Below are 15125 nucleotides of genomic sequence, written 5' to 3'. Positions count from 1 at the left end.
AAGCAATATTTGCATTATGAAGAGGAAAATTGGAGACAAAAAATGGGAATTAAATGATTTACAGAAGGTGATAGAAATACAAGATTCTTTCACAATCTTGTAAATGGTAGGAGAAAGAGGTTGGCTATTAATAGAATTCAAAAGACTGATGGTGAGTGGGTTGATGGTAATGAATGGGTGGCAAAGGAGGCTATTTCATTTTTTCAGAATCAATTCTCAAGGTCTGTGGATGTATCTGATATGGATCTTCTTTAGATGATACCCGAGATTATTACGAATAAAGATAATAGTAAGCTAAATTCTTGTCCATCCATGGAGGAATTGAAGAAAGCAGTCTTTGAATGAAATAGTGATAGTGCTAGTGGTTCGGATGAACTTAGTGCCTCGTTTTCAAAAGTGTTGGGACATAGTTTCTACTGATGTGTTTGAGATTGTGAGAGCTTTCTTCTTGAGTCATACTTTACCTAAATCCATCACTTACACTAAGCTGGTTTTATTGCCTACGAAGGAGAGAGTAACTTCTTTCACATACATAAAACCTATTTGTTTGAGTAACTTCCTGAATAAGGTGATTTCTAGAATTATCATGATAGGCTTGAGGTTTTCCTTCCTTTAATCATTTCTCAAAACCAATATGGTTTTGTCAAAGGAAGGAGCATTTCTGTGAATGTTCTACTAGCTCAGGAGATAATCACTGATATAAGGAAAAGATGCAAGCCTTCCAATGTAGTTATTAAGCTTCACATGGCTAAATCTTATGACAAACTTTCTTAGCAATTCTTGATAAAAGTTCTTCAGAAGATGGGTTTTAATAATGTTCTGCAGATATGATTTGGAGGTTTTTGGCCAACAATTGGTATTTAGTGTTGATCAAAGGACAAGCTTCATGGTTTTTTCTTTCTGGCAGAGGTTTAAAACATGAGGATCCTCTTTCTCCAGTTTTGTTCATTATTCTTCAAAGGTACTATCTAGAGGTTTGAATTTTGTATTTCTTAATAATAATTTCAAAGGTTATGGCATGCCAAAGTGGAGTTCTCCTCTTAATAATCTAGCTTATGCTGATGATAACATCATTTTCTCCTCTGCTGATAAGTTGTATTTGCATATGATTATTAATATGTTGGCGGAGTATGAAAAACAATCTAGTCATAAATTTAACAAGGGAACAAGTTTTTTCTATGTATCTCACAAGATTGATGGCACAATCACCCAACAAATTGAAGTGATCACTAGTTTTAACAAAGGAAAATTTTCTTTTACCTATTTAGGATGCCCTATTGGGCATGTAAGGAAGAGGAAGTCTCACTTCTCATATCTCATTAGCAAGGTAAAGAGTAAGTTTCAAGCCTGAAAAGAAAAGATTCTATCATGTGGTGGTAAGGCGATATTGATGAGTCCACAATTTGGATTCATTTAGGGCTATATTTTGATAGAATTAGTGTCCTCAAATGCATATTTTGTCTCAATATCTGATGAAAATCCTTAACTTTCAGGTATTTAGAGTTTGAGGCAAAACATGGACACTACTTGGCAAGAAGGAACAAGGTGGTTGAAAAGAACGAAGAAATGAAGGCCTGAAGATCACCGAGCCCAGTTGGCAAGTCGCCGATGGGCCTGGAGATCGCCTTTTGTTCCAGTGTGCTGAACCCTGAAGGAAAAGGTCAAGTTGGCGATCAAATAGAGTAGTCGGCGCGTTGCTGATCAGTTCTGCGAAGTAGTACCATATCGCCAAACAACTCAAAACGCGAAGAGGCTGAAGGCTAAAGCAGGAAGGCGATGAAATCGACCAAAAGGCGGATTGCCGAGCGTATCGATGATCCCGACTAATTGCGCTGAATGGTCCTCCGTAACACAAATTTTCAAACACTATAAATACTTGTTGAAATTTCTAGTAATCATATCATATCACTTCTATTATTCAAACTTTTTACAGGTTTTGGAGACTTTGTTCTAAGACCTTGAAGATTCAAAGGGTTTCAACTCCAAGAAATTGGACGTGGGTCTCGAAGATTCTTCACTCTTGACATGTTTTAAGACTTAATTCTTCATACCCAGTTGATGGAAACTGATATTGGTATACATTTTTATCTCTTTTACAGGTGTGATTTTGTGAATATAGGTTAAATTATCTGTTGGGTCTTGCTTGTTGATGGTTTATTTGTTGTTTAAATGTGATTTCGTTTAGTAGTTGTGTATGAACTTAATGGGATTGTAGTTGCAAATACGATTTCATCTTAGTGTTTCTGGCTTGTTCGAGAGAGAGGTCGTAAAACTAAGACTACTAAATTGATAGCCGGTGGTATTGAGTCGACATGGGTTTAGCTTGAGAGAGTGAATCCTACTCATTCTCCCACACATTCAGCTCGAGATAGTGAATGGGCTAAGGCGGAGACTGTCCTTAATGTGGCAACTGGGTGTTCGAGAGAAACCAAGTTGATTCGGGGTAAGTTGCTCGAGAGAGAATTTACCCCCACTATAGTCTAGCCTAGTCACAAATGCTCAACAATTTACTATCAAAAGCATGTATTCGATAGTCTAGTTCAACCCGTATTCCTATCACATCCGAAGAATCCCGTCTCCGTATCGCATTTCCTTATATTTTTACTTTTTTTTAGTTGTTAATTAATACAAATCCCCATCGATAATTGACGCTTGCGTCACTCCTTAGATTTAGTATGTTTTTATTCGTTAATATTTATAGCTATGACTAATTAGAACTTGATTTTATTTTTCTACTAATTCTCAAAACCACTCCTTGTGGGAACAATCCCAACCCTTGGTTGGGTTATATCACTATACGCGATCGTTTGACACTTGAACCGAAATAGTTTCAGTTGATTATGTCTAACATCAAAATGGTGCCGCTGCCGGGGACTGGTGTTATTTGAGAATTTTTAGCTTAGTAAAATTTTTTGTTCTTCTTAGTCGTAGTTTACTTACTTAATTTTTAGTTTTGTCTTGCTTGTTTGTGTGTTGAGACAGAATACTGAGCATACACGATGGAGATGGTGAACCAATGGAGCACCTCCCGGTAGAAGTGATGAGGTTTCGGGATAAGATTCTAACCTTTAAGCATTTAGAACGCGAACAACTTCATGATGCATGGATGAGGTTTAAAGCACTTTTGAGTCAATGCCATACTCATGAGATCCCCGACATAGTTCTTCTGGAATGTTTCTACAGAAGTCTTAGTCTAGGAAACATAATGTTGGCTGATCAAATTGTCTTGGGTAGTCTAGTACAACAACCTTATGTAACAACAACCAAATTGCTTGACAACTTAAATCAGCCAAAGCAAGCAATAGAAATGAGAGACTTCAGCTTAGCAGCCCTGCTAACCCAGTTAGATGAGCTCACCAAGAAGATTGTGGATCTTGAAGTCCAATGCAACAAGAAGGGGCGCTATATTCCTCCGCATGAAGGAAGGAAACTTAAGAACAAAGAGGATGGACAGATCAAAGAAATGCTTACGCTTCTATTCCAAAAAACAAATGAGCAACATAGGGTGTTGGAAGAATTGAGGAAGAACGTCTGGATACTGAATTAGATAACAAACTCCCACTCCATGCTCATTCATCTACTGGGATCCCAAATAGACCAAGTACTGTCCTCCCTCTACCCAGAGCCAAAGGCGAGGTGCCCTTATGAAACTAGGGCTGATCCCATGAATGGAGTTTGAATAAGGACCTACGTCGTGCCATGACGTTAACTAAGACGCTGTTTGGGAGGCAACCCAAAACCCCTTATTGCTTTCTATTTATGTTTTGGTAAAATAATGGTGTAACATCTCGCAACTAGAAAGAACTAGAAGGAAGTTTAAAATCTGGAAATAGTTATTTTTGGAAAGTATAGGGAAATCTGGAAAATTTTAAGTTAAAGTGAGTTTTTGGTCAACTTCAAACAACCATAACTCCTATATCAGGATGAGTTAGGTGTAGTTCCAGATATGGTTGGAAAGCACTTGGAATGATCTTTCTAACGCTGCTAAGTTTGCGTGATTTCGAGTTCATATGAGTGAGTTATGTCCTTTCGAAGTTGGGTTGTTCGAATAAGGAAATGCCCAATCCGGATTTTGAAGGGTAGTTTGGTCTTTTCCTTACCCAATGATTAATTTCGTTTTTAATAAAATAGCTGGGGTCAAAAATTGAGTTAGTTCAGTTTTCACTTTGGAGAAAGAGAGTTAGGGCTTTTGGAGAAAGAACGCAAGAGAAAAGAGAAGAGGAAAATCAAGATTCACCAAGATCGTCGAAATTTAGCTTGTGGATTTCATCGGGGGTGATCCCTACAAGGTATGTGAGATCACATAGCATTGGGTTAGTTCACCCACGTGCCAAGCATGTTTAATTCAACGTATCTTCGTCCTAAAAAGATTGAGAAATTGTTGATCTTGATAGTTGTTCTTGAATTGGTTTTCATTCTTGAACATGAGTTGGGATAAAGGAGTTCTTGATGATTAAGTGTTGTTTCCTTGAGTTGTTTGGGTTAGATTTTTGTGCATATGATTTGGGTACATGAATCTAAGGTGAATTTGGGAAAAAGAATCAGATTAAAACGATTTAGGATCAGAAAATGAGTTGAAAAACTCATCAGATGCACATGGGGAGGGCCAGGCGCGTCGCGCCCCCATAGCGCCAGGAGGCTAGGGCGGCGCGCCTGCAGTGCGCCCAAAACAAGCCCCATTAAGTTAGGGACTGGCGCGGTGCGCTAGGGACGCTCCCGGATCGACGTTTTTCACCAGTTTTTCTTCGTTTAGCCTATTTAAGTTATTCTAAAGTGTCCTAACACTTTCCATTGATTCTAACTAATCTAAATGACTTCTAAACACCTAGAAATCATCCATAAACATGAATCATAACCTTGAATCCATAAATTCAAATTCAAGGAAAGTCAAGAGCCAAGTTTAGGAAGTTTTCAGAGTCTTTTCAAGAAGTCTTTTGCAAATGCTTTTAATCTTGTTTTAAGACTTAAAGTTCAAGTTGAGTAAAGAGTAAAAAGTATAGATTGAAGTTCATTTCTTCAAAAGTATATGGGGACTAAGTATTCCCAAAGAGATTTTAAATGTTTTCACATTTAAATAAGATCTGAAACTGCGATTTCCAAAGAGCCTTTGGGCTAGTTTTCAGAAAAACTAATCGCTTTCTAAATGATGCAAGAGGGGAAACTTTGAGTTCGAAGATAGCCTTTGAGCTATGCTTTAGCACTAATCTCAAATCACAGAAGAAGTATGTTTTTTTTAAAACATAAGAGCTAGTATATTTTGGAAGTAGTATTGAGCACCGAATTGGGGGCGAGCATGAGTTCAGATAACTCACGTCTTCATAAAACCATGTAGCCACCATGGGTAGAAAAATGTCATACTTTTTAGATGAACCTTTTTCACAATAGACTAGTGGATCCACTTAGTAGTTCAGGTTCTATACCTTTGGCCGGGTATAGGATGCGCTGGCAGCGTGAGGTAGATCGTTGTATCATCACTATAACTCTTATGTGATGGTTGGCGGTTAGAGAAACTCCCACAGAAGTTATTGTATTTTTATATACATCAGTTTATTGTATTTTTACATACATTTCAGAGTTGTTGTATCCTTATATATACACAGAGTTGATGTCATGTTTTTAAACAACTTTTCTTTATATTGCACTTGTTTCGAACTGCTTTATATTGAAATGAGTTCAGTAAGTATTCATGAGTTGAGAAGAGCCAATGTAAGTGTTTCTTTCAGATTCCCTTTCAAGCCTATGTATGTTAGCATTCCAACTCGCATACTCGTACATTCAATGTATTGATGCCAGTTGGCCTGCATCTTCTCATGATGCAGACACAAGTAACTAGGATTGGCATCCGGCGCATCGTTGATCCAGTGAGCAGTTCAGAGTTTGTTGGTGAACCTCCTTGCATTCCAGAGGACTCTTTTTTATTGCTTTCTAGTTAGTTAATTAGGATGTTGTGGGGTTGTCCCAACATCCATCTCAGTCATTTTAGAGGCTTCATAGATAGTCTTCTGAGTCTTTTCATTATCATTTCTTATTTTTAAGACTGGGGTTGCCACTTTTGGCCAAGTTGAATGTTTAATCTTTAAAACATTCTCAGTTATTTTATTATTCAGTTCAGTTAAGTTCATTGATCATTATAGATATGAATATTGTCTTCCGCTGAGTTAAGTAAGCCAGGTCAAGGGTTTGCTTGGGGCCAACAATGGTCTTCGAGTGCCAGTCCCGCCTAGGGTGTAGGCTCGGGATGTGACAAATGGTGTGTTGTTTGTACAAGTTGAAGTGTGGAAATTGTTTGAAAAAGTGAAGGGTGGCGAGCAACAGTTCAAGTCGGCGAACCCGACCTAATCTGCCGTTTGACTCAAGACATTTTCAAATTGGAGTCTGTCAAACTCGGCAAGCCTAGAAAATTATTAGCAAATCGCCGACCATGTCAGCGATCTCGATGTTGACGCCATTGGGCCCCCTATACTTACTGGAGGTTCTATAATATTTGGTGAGGTGAATGAATACTCGGCGGATCACCGAGAGGTTAGGCGAGCTCGACTAATGTCGCCGAATGGATGAAAACTGGACGGTTTTGCAGGCCAAATGTTTAAAAATTCTAACTCATTCACTTTCCATTACTTCTTATCTTCCCAAACTCACACCCGCACAATAGTTCCTATATTTTTGCATTTTTTAAGTATTTTTAGTGCTGATTTGTGCTCGAGATTGGATTGCATTGTCACCTAGCATCTCAATAACATCTTAACTGGCATTTAAGGTTGGTTTTCGAGCTCTGAGTTTCTTTTATCAAAAGTTATACCCGAATGTAATAATATCATTTTGTTGATGTGTGTTAGGCCTTTCTAGTAGGATTAGTATTTTTGATTGCCTATTTTGATTTGATAATCTTGCCCTTATTAAGTTAAATAGTTGATTCCTGAAAATTGTGCCTTAAAGTGGATGAATTTTGTGGGGTTGTGCATGAGTGTCATTGGGTCTAAGCTTAATTCGAGTCGTGCATGATCTGATCTTGTTTTTGGGGGTTATGGGGTTTAATTCGAAGAGTTGGGATGAAAGTAGGCACAGAATGTCATTTGGCGAGCTGAGTCGAGCTCGCCAAACCACTCTGCGGATCGCCGAACTCCCCCATCTCGCATATAAATTCATGCATTATTTGATATAGGAGTTTGTAACTTTCAGCGAAAAGCTTGAGTTCATCGAAAGCACTTGGCGACTCACCGATGGTTTCTTGTTTGCCCTTTGTCTGCACCTTTGTATCCTCTATGCACAGCACTCAGCGAATCGCCTAAGTGGTTTCGCGTTTCGCCAACTAGTTTGGCGAGTTTATCTGTAGCTGATCTTCTATACTTTTGTTTGAATACTCTCTAACTCTTTCTTGAAGCTTTGCAGATATGGCTAGACTGAAAGTAACTGGAAGAAATATGCCACCCCGACATACTAGAGAAATTTTTTTTAGGAAAAATACAAGGGAAACAAATCCTCCCAAGACGGGAAGTGAGGGCAAGAAGCACAGTTCCAGCAAGAGAACTATTCCCCTAGATCCCACTGCCCTTTCATGGACTCGTGGATTCTACACAACTATACATGCCTTTTTGGCGGCTAACGACTTGGAAAATTTTAGCAAGTCAGTCACCACTGAATCTTCTGAAGTGACTCCGGGGACTGGTACCTAGAACCAGAATGAAACATCGGGCACTGATGCCCAAACAGATGAAGCGACTGTGTAGACATGATTTTTCTTTTCCCCCCTCTCTGTCTTTCTCTATTTTGACCTTAGGATTATTGTTATTTGCATTTGAGGACAAATGATTTTTATTTGTGATGGGGTGAGGCCACCTTTCTGTGCTGATTATGCTCATGTTTTATTTATATATTTGGGTCATTGTGCTTAAAATTGTGTTTTATACTGCTTTTTATGGATGTTTGAGCTTGTGGCTCCTTTTATTTTAATTGGTAAGTGATTTTGACCCTTCCAAAAATTTTTAAATTTTCATCGCCTCTTATACGTGTGGAATGTGGCTGTTCTTTAGCAAATTTGAGTCTCGGTTTTGATCAATATCGATGACTCAAATAGTGCTCATAATCGAACAAACATGAATGTGCGGCTACGATGAGACCAATTGAAGTTCCATAGTCAATATGTGAACTCTTTGCATTTCTTTATGACTAGCCAATTATCGAATTGATTCTCTTATGATGAACGTTGCACACTAGTGAAAGTGTGGAGTCTTGTTTGACTTTGGTGCCAATGCCTTGTGTGATGACCTTACTATGAACCATACATGTTAACACCTAGAATTTGCCCCGTTGGTCCGGTCGACTAAGTAAGGCGATCTCTTGATATGATCTTAGGCAACTTTGAAGAGTGTGAGCCAATTTGACATATACCTCTTTTGTGGCCTACCTTGTGAGTGTGTGAACCTCTTTTGAACACCCTTGAGCCTTACCTTTCTTTGGAAGAAACTTGATGAAAACATGACCTTTATTAAATCCACTACCCATAATCCTCGTGATTTGTGGTTGATTGAATAGGCAACTTAGGCCAAAAGCCTAAGTTGGGGGTGTGGTGAAAAGAAAAGGCAAGTCAAGAAGTGCAAGAAAAATCCCATTTAACCCACGGTGTTAAAAAAAATGGAACCCCTCCATACAAAAAAAAAAAGAAAAAGAAAAATAATAAAAAAGTTGTGGAATAAAGTACAACAAAAATGGGGGTTCCGAACAATCCATGGAACTGAATAATGGGACGACTTATGAGCACTAAAGAAAATGATGAAAGAAGAGGAAATGGAGTGTTGAAAGCACCACATTTCATGAGGATGAAAGGCACTGAGCCTAAATGACCATACCTTTGCACTCAACCCCATTACAAGACTTGAAAAGACCTTTTTGATCTTGAGTGAGCTCAAACAATTGTTGATTGGAAAATACGGGCAAACCTATGGGTGAAAGCATGCATTGTGTTCTTTTTTGTGAGAGTGAGCGTTGCAATTGATTCCGAAACTTTAAATGATCAAACCATTGTGTGAATATGGAATCATTCTTTGTGTGAGGGCATTCAAATACCATTGTTGAGCTTGAACTTGCATTTGAAGCAAGTATAGTAAGCTTGAGAATCATTGATAATGGTGTGTCACAACTTGAGTCTTTGAGTATATAATTGATTCTTGCACGAGTAAGTTGAGTCTTGTTATGTACATTCATGGTTGAGTCTTGTGTAGCACTGTTTGAGACATCCTTTTTAGATTGCCGAACTTGAGTTTTACTTGAGGACAAGCAAAAGTTTAAGTTGGGGTGTTGATGAGTCCACAATTTGGACTCATATAGGGCTATATTTTGATATATTAGTTTCCTCGAATGCATATTTTGTCTCAATATCTGATGAAAATCCTTAAGTTTCAGGTATTTAGAGCTAGAGGAAAAGCATGGACACTACTTGGCAAGAAGGAACAAGGCGGCCGAAAAGAATGAACAAATGAAGGCCTGAAGATCGCCGAGCCCAGTTGGTGAGTCACCGATGGGCCTGGAGATCGCCTTTTGTTCCAGTGTGTTGAGCCCTGAAGGAAAAGGTTAAATTGGCGAGGAAATAGAGCATTCGGTGCGATGCCGATCAGTTCCGTGAAGCAGTACCATACTCAAAAAGCAAAGAGGCTGAAGGCTAAAGTAGGAAGGTGATGAAATCGACCAAAAGGCAGATCGCCGAGCATATCGGCGATCCCGACTGACTGCGCCGAATGGTCCTCCACAGCACAAATTTTCAAGCACTATAAATACTTGTTTAAATTTCTAGTAATCATTTCATATCACTTCTATTATTCAAACTTTTTACTGTTTTTGGAGAGTTTTAAGTTTTAGAGGGTTTTGAAGCCTTTGTTCTAAGACCTTGAAGATTCAAAGGGTTTCAACTCCAAGAAATTGGACGTGGGTCTCGAAGATTCTTCACTCTTGACGTGTTTTAAGACTTAATTCTTCATACCAGTTGATGGAAATTGATATTGGTATACATTTTTATCTCTTTAACATGTTTAGCTAAAACCCAAATTCTTGGGGTGTGTTTTGTGAATATAGGTTAAATTATTTGTTGGGTCTTACTTGTTGATGGCTTATTTGTTGTTTAAATGTGATTTTGTTTAGTAGTTGTGTATGAACTTAATGGGATTGTAGTTGCAAATATGATTTCATCTTAGTGTTTTTAGCTTGCTCGAGAGAGAGGTCGTAAAACTAAGAATACTAAATTGACAGCCGGTGGTATTGGGTCGACATGGGTTCAGCTCGAGAGAGTGAATCCTAGTCCTTCTCCCACATATTCAGCTCGAGATAGTGAATGGGCTAAGGCGGAGGCTGTGCTTAATGCGGTAACTCGGTGTTCAAGAGAAATCGAGTTGATTCGGGGTATGTTGCTCGAGAGAGAATTTACCCCTACTATAGAGCCTAGTCACAAATGCTCAACAATTTACTATCAAAAGCATGTACCCGATAGTCTAGTGTAACCCGTATTCTTATCACATCCCAAGAATCCTGTCTCCATATCCCATCTCCTTATATTTTTACCTTTTATTAGTTGTTTAATAATATAAACCCCCATCGATAATTGACGCTTGCGTCACTCCGTAGATTTAGTATGTTTTTATTCATTAATATTTATAGCTATGACTAATTATAACTTGATTTTATTTTTCTACTAATTCTCAAAACCACTCCCTGTGGGAACGATCCTAACCCTTGGTTGGGTTATATTATTACACATGATCGTTTGGCACTTGAACCGAAATAGTGTCAGTTGATTACGTCCAACATCAGATACTAATTAATAATGTGCTATACAGTCTTCCTATTTTTTACTCTCAGCTATTAGTCCTGCTAAATCTTTTATTCATGATCTTCATAAGTTGTTTGCAAGATATTTTTGGGATAAAATGAAGGGTGTAGGCATAAGCATTGGGTCTCGTGGACTCAGATGTGCTTTCTAAAGGAAGAAGGTGAATTTGGCTTTAGATCACTGATAGATGTATCTAAAACATTATTTGCCATGTTATGATGGAATTTCAGGACTACTAAATCTATGTAGACCAATTTTATGTGGAATAAATGCTGCAAGAGGTTAGACCTCAAGTAATAGAATGGAAATGGGGTTCAACACTATGGAAATACATGCTTGAAGCTTGAGAAGAGATTGATAAGATGATATGGTGGTAACTCAAATGTAGTCACTCAAGTGTGTTGTATGATAATTGGACAAAAATGGGTACACTGCACTATAATGTCCTTCCCCCGTCTAGTAATTTGAATGATTATGTGGAAGAGATTAATGAACTAATAGAGGATGGCAATTGGAATTCTTGAAAGTTGCAACAATTATTTCCTCAAGAGATTACAGATCAGATTCTCAAGAATTTATTTGGAGTTTATTGAAGAATGGGATAAGCCTTGGTGGATTCTCTCTAGCTCTGGAAAATTTTCTATCAGTACTACATGGGAGGAGGTGAGACAAACAGAGTGTTAAGTTATTCTCATACATATGAATTAAAGGACTGCCTTTTAAAAAAGCTTTCTTTCTCGGGAGATTATTGAAGAAAAGAGCACCAATTGGGGAAATAATTGTCAAAATGAAGGTGGTGGAGGAAACATTATGCTATTGTTGCGCTAGTCCTCATTCAGAAACCATTGACCATATTTTTCTATCATTACCTTTCGCTAAAAAGGTTTGGCAAACATGTACAAATGCAGTGGGGTTTCAAGAGTCAGATACTCAATTAAAGGTGGTTATTCATAGATGGTAGAATATGGATGCCTCTCCAAAGTTGAAGCTAATTTGCTGGCTATGCCTGCTTTCATTATTTGGCAGTTGTGGAAAAGAAGAAATGCACATAAAAATGGAGAGAAGATGTCTTTTTACAAGACTATAAAGGAAATTAATAGACATATATGTTTCATAACTAGATGTAGGTACCCATGGATGTCTATGATCCCTTTATATTGGCATGATGTAGTAAAGTTCTTAGAAAACTATACTCCAGTTATTGTTACTAAAATTGTGCATTGGAAAAATCCTATGGTTGGTTCTTACAACTGTAATACTGATGGAGTAGCAAAGGTAATCCTGAGCCCAGTTCTAGTGGTTTCTGTGTGAGGGATTCGACAGGAAATTTCATTCATGCAGAGAAACTACCAAGTTACTAGATGGTAATAATCTTGTGGGTGAGGCACAAGCTTTGATAGTGATAGCACTCAACTACACTTCATCCGATTCTAAGTGGAGGCGGTCGCGAACAAGTATAAATCTAACTAGGAGTTGGGGTCGATCCCTCAGGGAGTTATACCATAAAGAATTCGATCACAAAGTAAAATGGTGTTCTAATCATTTGTAGAAGTAGACATTCTCGCAAAAAATAAAATAAATAACAAGGGGTTGACAATTAATGTCAAATGGGGGGATTTGGGTGAACAATTAACAACTACAAATAACCGGGAGTAATCAAGTATAGGAGATTTCTTGGGAATGTGATAAATTTAATGCCAATTTTGCTAAATGTGTGATTACTATTTACTACAAGTCGTTGAACATCACTAGGTAGGCTACGCCTTAGGTGCAATAGATATTTCTGAATCAATTATCACGAGTCAAACGAGTTCTCTCGAACCTTAACAAGCACAACACAAGAAACGAGTTCTCTCGAACCTTAACAAGCACACTTCTTAGTGACTAATTCTTTCATGAACTTTGCATAGACCGGCATTTCTAACAACACTTCCACTATAGGAAGATTGATAGATAGAGTCTTGAACACAGATAGAAATTTTGGAACTTTGAATCTTTATCCCGCTTTTTGAGTCTTTGAGGGAATGGTGGGTTGACTTTGGGCAATGGTTTTACAGGCTTTGAAGAAGAAGCAGTCCCCTCATTCGATGTTTGTAATTCCTCGATGATGAGTTGTCTTGGAATTTTCTCAACCTCTTTGGATGTGTCATTCTCCGATGCTTGGTCAGATCCCTCTACACTAATGACGTCATCTCCTTCTTTACTAGTGTTTGCCTCACCATTCACTTTCACATCACCACCTACTACTTTCCCACTCCGAGTCAACACCGCCAAACATTTATCATGATTAACCTTTGAATTCACCATCATATCATCTGAAAACCTCTCTAGTGGCTTGGACTCTAACTGGGCTGAAAGTTGACTCATTTGACATTCAAGATACTTGATAGAATCCGAGTGAGAGTTTACTTTATTATTCAAGGATGAGAAGTCGACCTTTATTCTTTAAGCATTTCGTCGGATCCTTCCACCTTATTTAGAATGCGGGACAACAAATCATCCATCCGAAAGCTTCCAAAACTGTCCCTAGATCTTGGGTTGTCATCCATGTGCATGTAACAAGCATCATAGTCGTCTTCTCTCCTCCGAAAGTTATTTTGGTCAGCCCAATCTCGATTGTAACTTTTTCGTCCATCCTCAATAAATGTGTTCCAACCTTGATTCCCACCCGACTTTAAATAGTCCGAGCAAGAACCCTCTTCTAGTTTTGACACTTTTTGTACCTATTTGTTTTCATAACTAGCCCCCCCCTACATGACATAATTTTTCAACAATTCCATTTGGGACATCATTTTGACTTTGTTTTCATCTCGCTCTTGGTTATTCCCCACTTGTTCCTTCGTCATCCTAAAGTTCAAAGGCGACACTTGATCTTCTCTAGTGTACCAAGCACGATTGATTTTTGTAATCTCATCAAGAAGAGTAGATGATATATCTTTGTTGCATGATTCCTTTTTGAATAAGTTGGCCTGCCACACCCTTATTGACTGAGTCGAGGCTCCTGTAGAAGTATTGTAACAACACATTGTTCGGGAGTCCATGAGTTGGACATTTGAGTAGCAACGTCTGAAACTTCAACCATGTCTCATTAATTGGTTCACCATCCACTCGCTTAAAGTTCTGAATATTGTCCTTCAACTTCACCATCTTCGAGGGAGGGAAAAACCTTACATAAAATGCATCAGTGAGCTCCTCCCAAGAAATTGATTTCTTGGTAAATAAGACAACCACTTTGTTGCCTCCCCCTTAGAGAAAAGGGAAACAAACGAAGTCGAACTGCTCATGAGTGATGTTCGTGAAAGAAAACGGCTCACATACATCCTCTAAGATTCGGATGTGGTCATGAGTATCCTCAGTAGCAAGACCTCCAAAGAGACCATTCATTTGCAACAGCTGCAACATAGTGCTGGTCATATGAAACATCGCATTGCCCATAGTCGGAGGCAATCTAATAGCATGCACCCGCACTTCCTAACTAATCTTCATTGACATCGTGCAAATTATCGATGTCATCATTGTGTCCAAGTTGGCTAGCATTGATCCCGTTAGCACTTATCTTTTCACTAGTTTAAGATCAGCCAACAACGAATAGAAATAAGTTGATTCAACTACAACAAGATTAGTTCACGTCTAAACTTCACTGAAAGAACTCTAAACACCACTCTCTGACAGCGACACCATTTTTTATAACGCCAAACTACACTTAATCCGATTCTAAGTGTAAGCGGTTGCTAACAAGTATAACACTAACTAGGAGTTGGGGTCGATCCCATAGGGAGTGTTACGGTAAAGAATTTGATCACGAAGTAAAATGGTGTTCTAATCATTTGTAGAAGTAGACATTTTCGCAACAAATAAAATATATGACAAGGGGTTGACAATTAATGTCAAATGGGGGGATTTAAGTGAACAATTAACAACTACAAATAACCGAGAGTAATAAAGTATAGGAGATTTCTTGGGAATGTGATAAATTTAATGCCAATTTTGCTAAATGAGTGATTACTATTTACTAAAAGTCGTTGAACTTCAGTGGGTAGGCCAGGCCTTAGGTGCAATAGCTATTTCTCAATCAATTATCACGAATCAAGCGAGTTCTCTTGAACCTCGACAAGCACAACACATGAAACCAACCCAATACCTCAATCAATCTACTTTTTCAAGCTAGATTGGTAGGATTGAATTTAGATCCACTTTCTCAGGCTAAGTCCACAATAACCCAATCACTACAATCATCAACCAATAGTTTTAACTCTAATACTTCTTTCTCAAGCAAGCTTAGAATGCTAGACTAGAATTGTATTTGGAA

The sequence above is a fragment of the Solanum stenotomum genome, chromosome 3 (assembly GCF_019186545.1).
Source record: "Solanum stenotomum isolate F172 chromosome 3, ASM1918654v1, whole genome shotgun sequence".
NCBI lineage: Eukaryota > Viridiplantae > Streptophyta > Magnoliopsida > Solanales > Solanaceae > Solanum > Solanum stenotomum.
Note: the sequence above shows the minus strand (reverse complement) of the source record.